Source organism: Strix aluco, chromosome 11 (assembly GCF_031877795.1).
Source record: "Strix aluco isolate bStrAlu1 chromosome 11, bStrAlu1.hap1, whole genome shotgun sequence".
In the NCBI taxonomy this organism is placed as follows: Eukaryota; Metazoa; Chordata; class Aves; order Strigiformes; family Strigidae; genus Strix; species Strix aluco.
This window is the reverse complement of record NC_133941.1, coordinates 14,079,949-14,090,975: the sequence shown is the minus strand read 5'-3', so window position 1 is coordinate 14,090,975 and position 11,027 is coordinate 14,079,949.

Sequence of the window (11,027 nt, the reverse complement as noted above, 5' to 3'; positions counted from 1 at the left end):
GAGCTCTCCTGGTAACGTCTCTCTTTACATGAACCAACTGCTCCGCTAACGGGAAAGTTCAGCCCCACTTACTCTGTTGACTCATCTTCTTCCCTTTCATCTTCTCTCAGAAGTAGCTTATTATATGGGGCTATAAATAGGCTCTGCTCCTGATTACATGTGCCCAGCAATTACCATTTCTTGCCTAGGCATGACGTGAGCAGATAGCCTCCTGGCAGGGATGCGTAATGCTTCGTTATGGCTGTGGGAATGGGAGTGGGTGGGTGGGCTTGTCTGGGGCTACCTCTTTTTATTTTTGATGGCAATAGCTCTGCGGGTGCCTCTGACTGAATCTCACCGCAGCATCCCTTTCTGCTACTCACCCACATCTCTTCTGTCCTCCAAGTGCTGACCCCAAAATCCTGCTGCCATGTGCCAGGGTCCTGCTGACTATCTCCCAGCCCTGGGGCTGCAGAGCAGAACCATCCGGGCTGTGACCTTGCTCTGCAGTTGCTGTGGGTGACTGGGCAGCATGGCAGGTCCCTGTCCCTGGGGACAAGGTTGATGCAGTCACTTGGCATCCCACGCTTCAGTTGCATCTCAGCAGGATCCAACTTCTTTCCTGAGTATGACTTCAGAGTCCTGTAAGTGTGCCGGGGATGGCAGTGAGACCATTACAGAAGCTTTATTCCCTGCGTAGGTGCTCTCAGTCTGTGATTGAGTCACCCTGCAGCCATCTCTGACGATGAGGTGCTGGGCAGGCTGGCCCAGCACAGTAACTCTCCCGGGAGTTTGTGGCACATCACTCAAAGGCATTTGATATAAATAGACAGGAGGCTGAAACCGAAAGCTGTAATCGTGTGCGTGCCAGCACGAGACAGGAGTGGGTAAACACAGGTGGCTGCTGTGTCCGCCAAAAGGGTCCTTCCTGAAATGCAGCTCAGTGACATGACTGGCATCTCGCAAGCATGGCCCAATGACAGAAATATCCCCAGCATGGTTGTGAGAAGGATGAAGGTGCTGGCAGAGCCTCCAGCCCCACTGGGATGGCAGTCAGAGTCAACAGGTCTGATGCGGACCTTCAGCCTCCTCCATTGAGATCCACCCCTGGGGAGTCATGGACATTGAAAATCCTGGCAGGGATTGGGCTAACCCCAACTGCAAGCCCTGCGGTGCCAGGGATGTTTGCTGGGGCAGCAGTCTCTGCAGAGTTTGGGATTTGGGGGCTGGTGATGCAGCTCACATCCCCTTAGGCACAGTGAAGTCAGCCATTTACTTGGAAATTACTCTCAGCTGAAGGCAGGGGAGGTTAAATTGCAAATGAAAGTCAAATATTTACAGCATTCAAATTAGCACTGTGATCTGCAGGGCTGGAAACCTTTTGCACCAATTCCTATGTTGCACAGAAATGTTTGCAAGTTGGCGGCTTTGTCCTGCTCTAGTCCTGCCACAGAGAGGGTGAACCCTGCTGGCCTCACTTCCCAGTGCTGCCCTTGAGGGATACCAGTTCCCTGCATGTTTTCAGTGCCAGTCCGCAGCGGGTGAAGGTGCTGGGGTGCGCTGCCAGGTTTACAAGGCCAGGAAGAACAATGATCTCCATTTAGTGGATCTGCTCCATAATAGGGACTATTGTGACTCTCACATTCCTCAGTCACCATTTGGGTGGTTAATTACCCTTGCTCTTAAGTAAACAGATAATTGTGCCTTATTGAAGGGTGGATGTTGAAGAGACAAAAGATGGGGTATGGGCTCTGCTTCCTTCATTTGCAGCAGCTCCTCCTGGCCCTGCCATGCAGGATGAGGATGAATGGCTGGTGCCAAGTCTCTTGCATGGGGCTGCATCTACAGACCATGAACCACTGCTGCAGCTCTGCCCTCAGCCTCCTCTGACACTTTGAGGAGCCTGTCTCCATGGATCCAGGGTGATTTTTGATGAATTTGTGTGACTTGGTGAATAGGGAATTGATCACTTGCCAGCAGGGCTGACGTCACCGACCAGCGTGAGGGAAATGTGATGGGAACAACTAGTATTTATTAAGCAGCTGGCACTTGAAGAGAAGCACCCTAGTGAGAGCCCTGGGGAAGTGGCTGAGACCGGAGAGGCTGGGTTTCCCGGCAGATTTAGGCAGCAGGATCTGGACAGCCTCAAGCTGGTGGAAGCAGAAAACCTTAGTGCCCTGATTACTGCTGTGCCGTGGTTTCTAGTTTTCCTTTGCATTGATGGCCAGAGACTTAATGGTTTTAACATCAGAGCTGAGATGCTGGAAACGGCTCTAGTGATAAGGAGCCTGTCAGAGCAGGGATGTGGGAGCTCATACTGTGATGCCCCCAGTTCTCCATTTCCAAAGCCCTCAGCAAGGCAGGAAAATGAAAGAACCACAAGCCCACACTTTGAAGACCTTCTTTGTTCACCTAAAAAGGGAAAAGATCCTGAGCATGTGTCCATCTTCCCCAGGAGAGCCCACAGCAGTGAGGCCACCTTGAAGCTGCCCAAGTAGAGATGCAGGATTTGGGACTCTGCAGGCAGCTGAAGAAAACTCCTGGATGGGTACCCACACATCACACAGGTGCAGTCTGGCTCTGCCTGTGATGCCCATCAGCTGCGTCTCTCCCATCTGGCACTGGCCGCGGCAGGGTGGCACAAGCTCTGCCCCGAAAGCCCCGGATGGGGCAAGCAGGGCTGGAGCTGCTCTGAGGGGGTTGCAGCCCTTGCTGAGCAGCACAAAGTGTGACCCCACAGGGTGACAGTGGTAACAAATGACAATCATCCCTGCCAGCTGTCAGCAGAGGTGCTCCGCGGGCTTCACAAGCGAGCATGAAGTGACCCTCTTGTCGCCTTTGCGAGGACGGGAAACCAGCGCGAGCCCTGGTTGGCTCCCTGTGGCTCACGGCACATGTGCACGCCTCCAGCCTCGTGCCTCCCTGCCGGCACAGAGCCAAGCCGCCAGTGATGAGGGAACCAAAGCGCTGTGGCCAGGAGGATTTTGCAGGCTCTTTCATTAACCTTGGCCCAGATACAGTTTGGTTTAATAATCCCTACACAGATTGCCCAGATCAGGGCAGCATTTGCCTCACCTCTAAAATGAGAGAGAGAAAATAGTCAAGAATATTTTTTCAGATAACTTCACTAGCTCTGTGACCCCACTGACAGATTTGGCCAAGGAAGATGGGTAGCAGCCTTTGCTCCGTGCCAGACACAGCTCACGTTCTTCCCATCTCTAGTGTGGCTGCTGCGCCTGCTCTGCTTGCGAGCCTGCCCTACTTTGGATCAGCCCACAACATCTTTGATTTTGAGGTCGGTGACAGCTGCTGGCAGGCCTGGCCTTACGCTGTGTTTACTTTTTAAGCAGCTCAATGCAAATATAAAATGAACAGCTTCCTTGGGTTGCTTTAACTGTTTCATTATTCCGCTGAGGAACTGAGGATGAATTAGTATGGGGCTCACAGCCTCCACGCAGCTGTGGCTGTTTGCACTGGATGAGGCTTTGGTCCTTCTACTTAATCCTGGGTTTGGTTATTGAGCCCTCACTAATAACTGCTTTATGCTGGGCTCATGTATAATCTGCAGTGTAACTCTGTTACTCCTTTTCCCTTGGGGGATGGAGGGGATCTTTGCAGCTCTCTGGTGACCTGCATCCTCTTCCCTCCAGGGGATGCTGGGCTTTTCTGGCGAGGCGTTTGCCCTGTGCTGCTGGCAGTGCACCCCCTGCCATCCCATTTGCCCTGTGGTGCTGGCAGTGCACCCCCTGCCATCCCTTCCCCAGGCAGAGGCACCACGAATACGCCCTCCAGTCCTCCATCCACCAAACCCTCCCGCCGCCTTGCTGGGAGAGCCTTGGTCCCGCAGTGACAAGCAGCCAAGGAGCGGCAGGAGGCCAGCAAGACGTCATCTCTGTGCTGGGAGCACATGCTGTTCCCTTCTGCAAATGACTTGGGAGGAAGGAATTTAACTCAGAATTTCCTCGTTAAGAGCTCCAGCCCTTGTTCTGGTCAGAGTCTTCTGGGAGGGGGATTTTGGCCAGCTGGGGTGCAATGGGAGGGCAGAGGGTGGCTGTGGGGGACCAGGATGCTGCTTGGGGAAGGGTGCTCAGCCAGATAGGATCTCCCTATTTCCTCATTTTTGGTAATGGCTCCTGCACAGGTTTCTGTAGCCCTGGCTACCAGGGAGGCTCAGAGATGGAGAGGTAGAGAGGAGAGAGGTTAAAACTCGCCATGGCTCAGGCAGCCCCCGCGGGGCCCCAGAGGTGCTGGTACATGCAGTGATGGTGTCGGTGTGCCTAGGGAGGCATGTGAAGCATTTGCAGCCTTGCAGGCATGCCAAGAGCTCACAGTGGAGATCCCCTGCCTCTCCTTGCTGCCCCAGGGCTGCATCACTTGCCCTGGGCTAGTTGCCTGCAAGTCTCCTACCCAGGGGCTGTTGGGACTCCCATGCCCAATGCACAGCATCTTTGCAGAGGTGCAAGGCGAACTTTCCACTTTGCACGTGGCTGCTCGTGCCATCTCACAGCCTGAGCCACCTTTCCACGTGGCTGGTCAGCATGTGAGTTGTTCTTGCCCAAAAGCAAGAGCCAGGCTGGATATTGTGACCTCCCCGCAGGAGCAGCTTTCTCTGTTACTTGCTCCAGAGCCGTGATGTTCTGCTTTTGCTTGCTGCTGTTTTGGCTCCACAGTGGTCTGGGTACTGGGAACAGCCAGCATAATCAGCGCTTTTGGTGTCACTTGCTCGTCATGGACATTGAAGCCCTTTGCACATTTCTCTGTAGGAAGTAGGTCAGCATAAACTCTCTCTTCGGAAAGAGGAGAAGCACAGAGGATTAATTAACTTGCTTGGTATTGCAAGGCAAGGCAATGGCAGTGCTGCTGGAAAGCATCCCCTGGTCCCGGGGAAAATGGGGGTTCTCACGGCAGGACCCTCCTCCTCCCCATCAAGCATCAGCACAGTCACGATGCTCCTTGTTTGCTCCCCCAAACCAGGCTCCATCCGTCAGCTCACAAGTGCAGCTTGATTGTCTGCTGGCTGAGTGATAAAGTTGCCATCCTTACAGCCCTGTGGCTCGTGGTCACTGATGCCTGGATGTTTGCAGACGGTGCCTGTTTCAAAGCAGCAGAAGCTGGCAATGATGTAACCCAGCACTAAAAATAGCCCGAGGAAGAGTCCCTGAAGCAGCAGGAGAAACTGCAGGGAAGGGATAGATGGGAGGGCTGAATTCGCAAGAAACGGTATTCCCAATTGACGCTGATTCAGTCTGTCCTCTTGGCATTGACTGGGGTGCTAGTGCTCCAGGAGCGCTGGCTGCTGCCAGCTCCCTGGGCCCTGGCGACCTGATGGAGCATGGTCATCCCAGCTGGGAGTGAGCACCACTCGTCCCCATCCTTCCCAACTCTTCTATTGGTCTTCTGGTTTGCACCCTTAGCCATGGAGAGCTGGTGGGGAAAACTATAGCTGGGTGGCGGGCTGGCAGGAAGGTGCAGGTCCCAGCCACGGCATGTTACAGCATTTTTTGGCAGAAGACAAGTCTGTTATTGAGCGGAGCAATCCGATACAGAAGTCTTCCATGAAATAACTATGAAATCTGCAATAGCTGAGCCCGTTCCTCCATAGCACCTATGACATGAGGCTGAGCTTCCCTGCATGGCCATGGCCCTGAGGGGGCTTGTAGCCCTGGAGCTCGCAGCTGCTGCCAGCCTGTCCCACAGCACCGTGGGCTCTGCCATGAGCACTGTCGTCTCCTCAGTGGGAGCAACTCCATCGAGGGGAAGAATTTTGCTCTTCCATGAATAAAGAGGATCTGTTCTGAGGCAAGCTGGACCTTGTTTAGGAGAACCTGGTAGAGTTTTTTCCCTTCAAAGTGAAATGAAAAGGCTCACCTGCAAAGCTGAAAGATACATGGGGGTATGTTCTGACTTCTGCAGCATCACCTCCTCCCTGATGGCTGGAGTAAGGGGCAGACTGGTAGGTGGCTACTCAGAGAAAAGCTACCAGGAGGAGCAGGCAAGGGGAAGGAACAGGAGGAAAAACACATCCAAGCTCCCCCACAGGAGATATAATGAGAGACCAACAGGGGGCTGCCTCCAGGGACAGACCAGAGGATGAAAAGGAAAGGAAGGGAGGCTTTGGTTCCTGCGGCAGTGGGTTAATGTCAGAGCATCTGCAGCACGAGCCTGTGGCTATTCGATTGCTGCAGGCTTGTCAGGCAGGGAATGGAGCTGCTGGTGACTCTGTGCTGTCACAAGCCAGAGCCACGCTTGATTTCTGCAAGAAAGCAGGTATCAGTGCCTGGCCCATCTGCAGTGAGATGGACGGCGGTGAGTGAGGCGTCACAAGCCCTTTCCTTCCTGCACAAAAGGCGCCCTGTGATGTGTGAAATACAGAGAGTCCCCTCCCAATCACTATTTTTGCCAGCATTTATTTCTCCCATTTGACTTACTGGTGCAAAATCTTGCAAGCATTAAATTTGTTGAATGGGGACGAGAAGTTTTCTGTAACCGGTTCTTCACCCAGGGGGACTCGATGCGGGATGCCTGTAGCTGCTGAGCCAAAGCTTCTGACCTTCTCTTGCCTGCAAATGCCTCCCAAAGGGTCTGCTGGGACTGGCCCTGATCCCACAGAAATACAGTGGGAGCAGGATTTGTGGTGCATCTCTGGGCAAAACCAGGCTGTGCAAAGCAGCCGCAGAAGTGAAAATGGAAATTGAAGGCTGGGGGTGGCAAGTTTAAAGCAGCTGAAGGACAAGCTGACTTATTTTGGTTGATATTTATATCTGAACTGGCTTTTCCCTGCCCTAAATAGTCTGCACAGTTGAGCTGAGCAGTACCAGTGACATTTCAGCAGTGCCAGGCAGGTAGGTGTGGCGGGGCGTGCGACCGCGGGATGCCAGCCAAACCCCAGTATCACCCAGCTTGGGAAGTTCCCAAACTGTTCCCTGGAGGAGTATCAGCTCTGAGTCGTGCTCCTCTTTGCGTGCTGGGGAGGTGAGGCTGTTTCAGTGAGGGCAAAGCCATGAAATTGTGACCATATAGAGGGCAGAGAGCAGCGCCTTGGAGCAAGCACATGATCTGCTTCGTGGTGAGGTCTGGGTGTGTCAACAAAGACTCAGGGTCTCTGGGCAAAGCCTGGTGCAGAAAGCACAATCCCAGACATGGGAGTCTGGCCCTAAGCACTGCCATGATAAATATAATTATTCCACAAATAATATCACAAATAGAGACAATTATTCCAGTCTGTTGGAATGGCCCTGGTGCTGCTGCCTGGCCCTGTGGGATGGGTAAAGGAGTGGGGGGATTTATTCACCAAGGAGCGCCTGAGGGAGGCTCAGAAAAAGGAAAATCGGATAGCAAAGCTGCAGGAGGGCAGGCGCCAGGGGACAGAGCTGCTGCAAGCCTATGAGCACGAGAGGAAACCAAAACTGTCGGCTCTTTCCGGCTTCAGCTGTGGCTGAGATGGTCGCCCACGAAGCACAGCAGCACTGACACAGAAGGCAGGAGCAAGGGGGTGACCTAAACCTGTGTATTTGGGTTTCCACTCTGGCTGCAGGTTCTACAGCAGGGCTGTGAGTTGCTCCAAACGCACACCCCACCAGCCTCAGATTCCCAGCACACTCTCCCAGAAGAGCTGGAAGACCACGTGTGGGTGATGCCACCATATGGGAGAGGCCATGACTGCATCCCACCAGTGTTGTCAGTGCACGCCAGGAGGTGGGGTCCCACTGGAAGCTCTGCCTGTGCATTTAAAGGCTCTGGCTTACCCTGCAGGAAAACTTAGAAAAGACTGCATGGAAAAAACCCTCTGGCCTCTCCTAACCTTTGGGCACTTGCTATCTATGTATTGTTCTTGTTCTTTTCATGTGTTTTTTGGCAAGTGATTGTTTTATCCTACAATAACACTTGAATTCTGCTGTGGCAGCAGTTCACTAGGTAAGAGTCCTGCTGGAGAGTTACAGCCTCAGCAGACAGGACTGACGAAGGGACACAGCACTAACGGGCGTTTTGTTATCAGGAGCCCAAGCCAGGTCTCCATTAGCAGCCCACAGACACCATCTCCAGCACTCAGTATGGCTGAGTGGGCAAGGCAGGCTTTCTGGGGGTGGGGCGCTCATCCAGGATCCCCAGGTGTGGGTCTGGCAAGAGTTCTTGCTTTGTGAAGAGGCTGAAGATCTCCCTGGGACAGACCAGGGAGTGGTTTGCATGCATTGCTGGCTCAGAGGCAGCTCTTTGTTGCTGCCCTCTTTTCTGATTGTTCTCCTGCATCTTCTCTGGGCAGCGGAGCAGGCTGCAGCAGGATGCGGGCACACGCAGTCAGTCCAGGCCTTCTGCAGAAACCCAACAAGCACAGGCGGGCTGGGCTGTGGCATTCAGCCCTTTCCTGGCAGGTAAGCAGCCTGCCTGGCTGGGCACTGCTGCCGTCCCCATTTTCAGCACACTGTGGATCATGTGTGCTCCCTGCTTGCCTGAAGCTTAGCCAACCAATTAAACCTTAAACCATAACTTACAGATATTTTTGCCTGTGGTTCCTGGGTCTGGTCAGATCAGTTAAAAGGAACTTGGGGTGGAGAAAAACCTTTCCATTAATCACAGCCTTTTGCAGAAAAGCACAGATCCTTCACCTGTGATCCCTCACGCCCTGGCTTGTCGAGCAGCAGCTATCAGTTCTCCATCTCTGCAGCTCTTGAGAAATCCCAGAGCTGAGCTTCCATCCCAGTAAACAAAGTCCAGTTGTGTTTTTCTTCTGTGACTCATCCATCAATTTGTAGTTGCACAGGAGTAATAGAAAGTGCCTGGCAAGGGACAGGCCTGCCCGGCAGGTGACTTAACTGCTGGGGCTCAGGCAGCTGGCTTTACTGCTGCTCTGTGTGAAAAAATCCCATCATTATCCTTATTCTTCCAGCTTCATTCTCATAATTATTATTTTTGACCCTGAGAGGACTGAGGATAGAGCATGGAATCTATTTCCGTGCAAGACATCTTTAAAGCATGACATTTCCCTGCTATTTCATTAAATTAAGTGCTGTCCTCCTTCAGTGGCCTGGCTTTTTGAGTCCTGAATCAGACACATTGTCTGATGAAATGTTTTGCAAGTAAATAATAACTAGAACCACGTGCATTAATTTGAACTACCACAGGCATGGTAAAAATGGCACAGACCACACCATGCAGACAGAGCACAGGTTTAAGATTGTGGATGAGGACTATGCAGTTAGAAAACTGCATTGGGTTGGAACTGGGCTGATTTGGTGATAAGTGGCTGAATCTCAGGGGGTTTACATTTTTTGATTCAGGGTCACAGTTTTCATAGAAATGAAATTTTGCAACCCTCATCACAGCAAGAATAATATTGAACTAGGGAACTTCATAACAGTCCTCTGATCCCTGTAAAAGGAATAATTCCCAGATCCTTAGCAGGGGAGACAAAAAAATGAATATACATGAACTTTATGCTCAAGGGTGTTTCCTCTGGATCATGGATTTGACACAGCCCAAGAGGGAGAAGTTTGCTCTGCTACTTCCTATATTGTACCAGTTCTGTCAATAACGGGAAGTGCTTGTTCCTTTAAACTGTCAGTCTGGCACTTTTCACCAGCTCTTTAAAAATGTATATATATATATATATATGTATGCACACACAGTGCACACAAGGGAGAGGAAGGTGTTTGTGGAAGTGAGATGTTTATTGCCTGTTTATTTTGTGAATGATTTTGGCAGTGGGAGAAACTGGCGCCTTTCCAACTGCCTGCGTGAGCAGATCCTCACCGGATTAAATGCTGCATCTCCTTTGTCTTGGAGAGGAGGAGGCAGCTTGAGGAGTGTTGGTAATTGCAAGCTCCTATCCTAGAGCTAAGCGTCTTATATTCAACAGCCTCACACCATTGCTCAGGGTGAAATGTTCTCAAGAAGTGGTACGGGGTTACCCGGCGTGCCAGGCGGCCAAAGGATCAGCCTTGCCTGCATGTCTGGGCGCATGGCTAGCTGGAGGATCACCCTAGAGCTGATGGGATGGGGGGCTGGAAGTTTAGGAAGTGACCACAAGCCATGTGCAGGCAAGGGCAGTGAGGGAGAGAAAGGCTTGCCAAGCTGAGCTCGATGCTGACGTCTTATTACAGGCATGAACTGTATCAGGGAAGCTGATCGCGGGGGAGGTAGGAGATGGCTGAGTGACTTGCATAGCCTGGAATTGCTCCCCCGCTAATTAAAAGGAATGGAAAGAAGCGCAGTGAGGAGCAAGGCTTGAGGAAACCTAATGCCGTCGTGAGCATGTGGGAATATTCCCAGCCTCTGGAGGGATTGTGCAGCCATCCACCGGTGAGGGATCCCATGGGGTGGCACCTCAGCTCCCCTTTCCCTGTGGCTGGGGAACATAAATCAGACATGAGCCCTTGGCCAGATCTGGGCTTGCAAACGAAGATTAGAACTAGTAGCATGTGTCAATAATCTCCAGCCATAACTGCCAGTCTCTTGAGTGAATTACAGACCTGCTCTCTCATGACCAGCTTCAGCCCAAAGAGGCATGGATTTAAAACAAAATCTTTATATACCCAAGGAAAGTCACCAGTTTTAAATGGTGAGAGACACATACAAAAACAGATTTTGAAATTAAGATAATCATGAGGGTGCCAGATAAATGAGGAGACTCCAACAGGCAGCCTTGCTTGGCTTTGACTGTCAGCCCGATGGACAAGAGGCATATTTTAAACAGTGAGAATCAAAGGGTGTAATTGTTTCTTACACAAAACTGTACGTGTGCTTGTGCTTTAGAACAAGGGAGAAATCAGAGATCTCTCACCCTTTGGATTTCTTTGGCAAATCCAATGCTCACCTCTCCAAACCAAGGAGCCGTTCCCGAGCCTGACAGGCCCTGGGCCCACGCAGGGGCCAGCAGTTGGGGAGCGGAGGTGGGAGGTTTGAGTGAGATGTTCTGTGTGCGCAGCACTGCCTTGGCAGCCCATGGACAGAAAGACTGGGTCCCTACTGGAAACAAAGGATGCCTTTTGCTGGGTGTGTTGTACAGCAGAATTGTGGTGGTTTGTGTGGCTTTTAGCTCTCTGACCTTTATT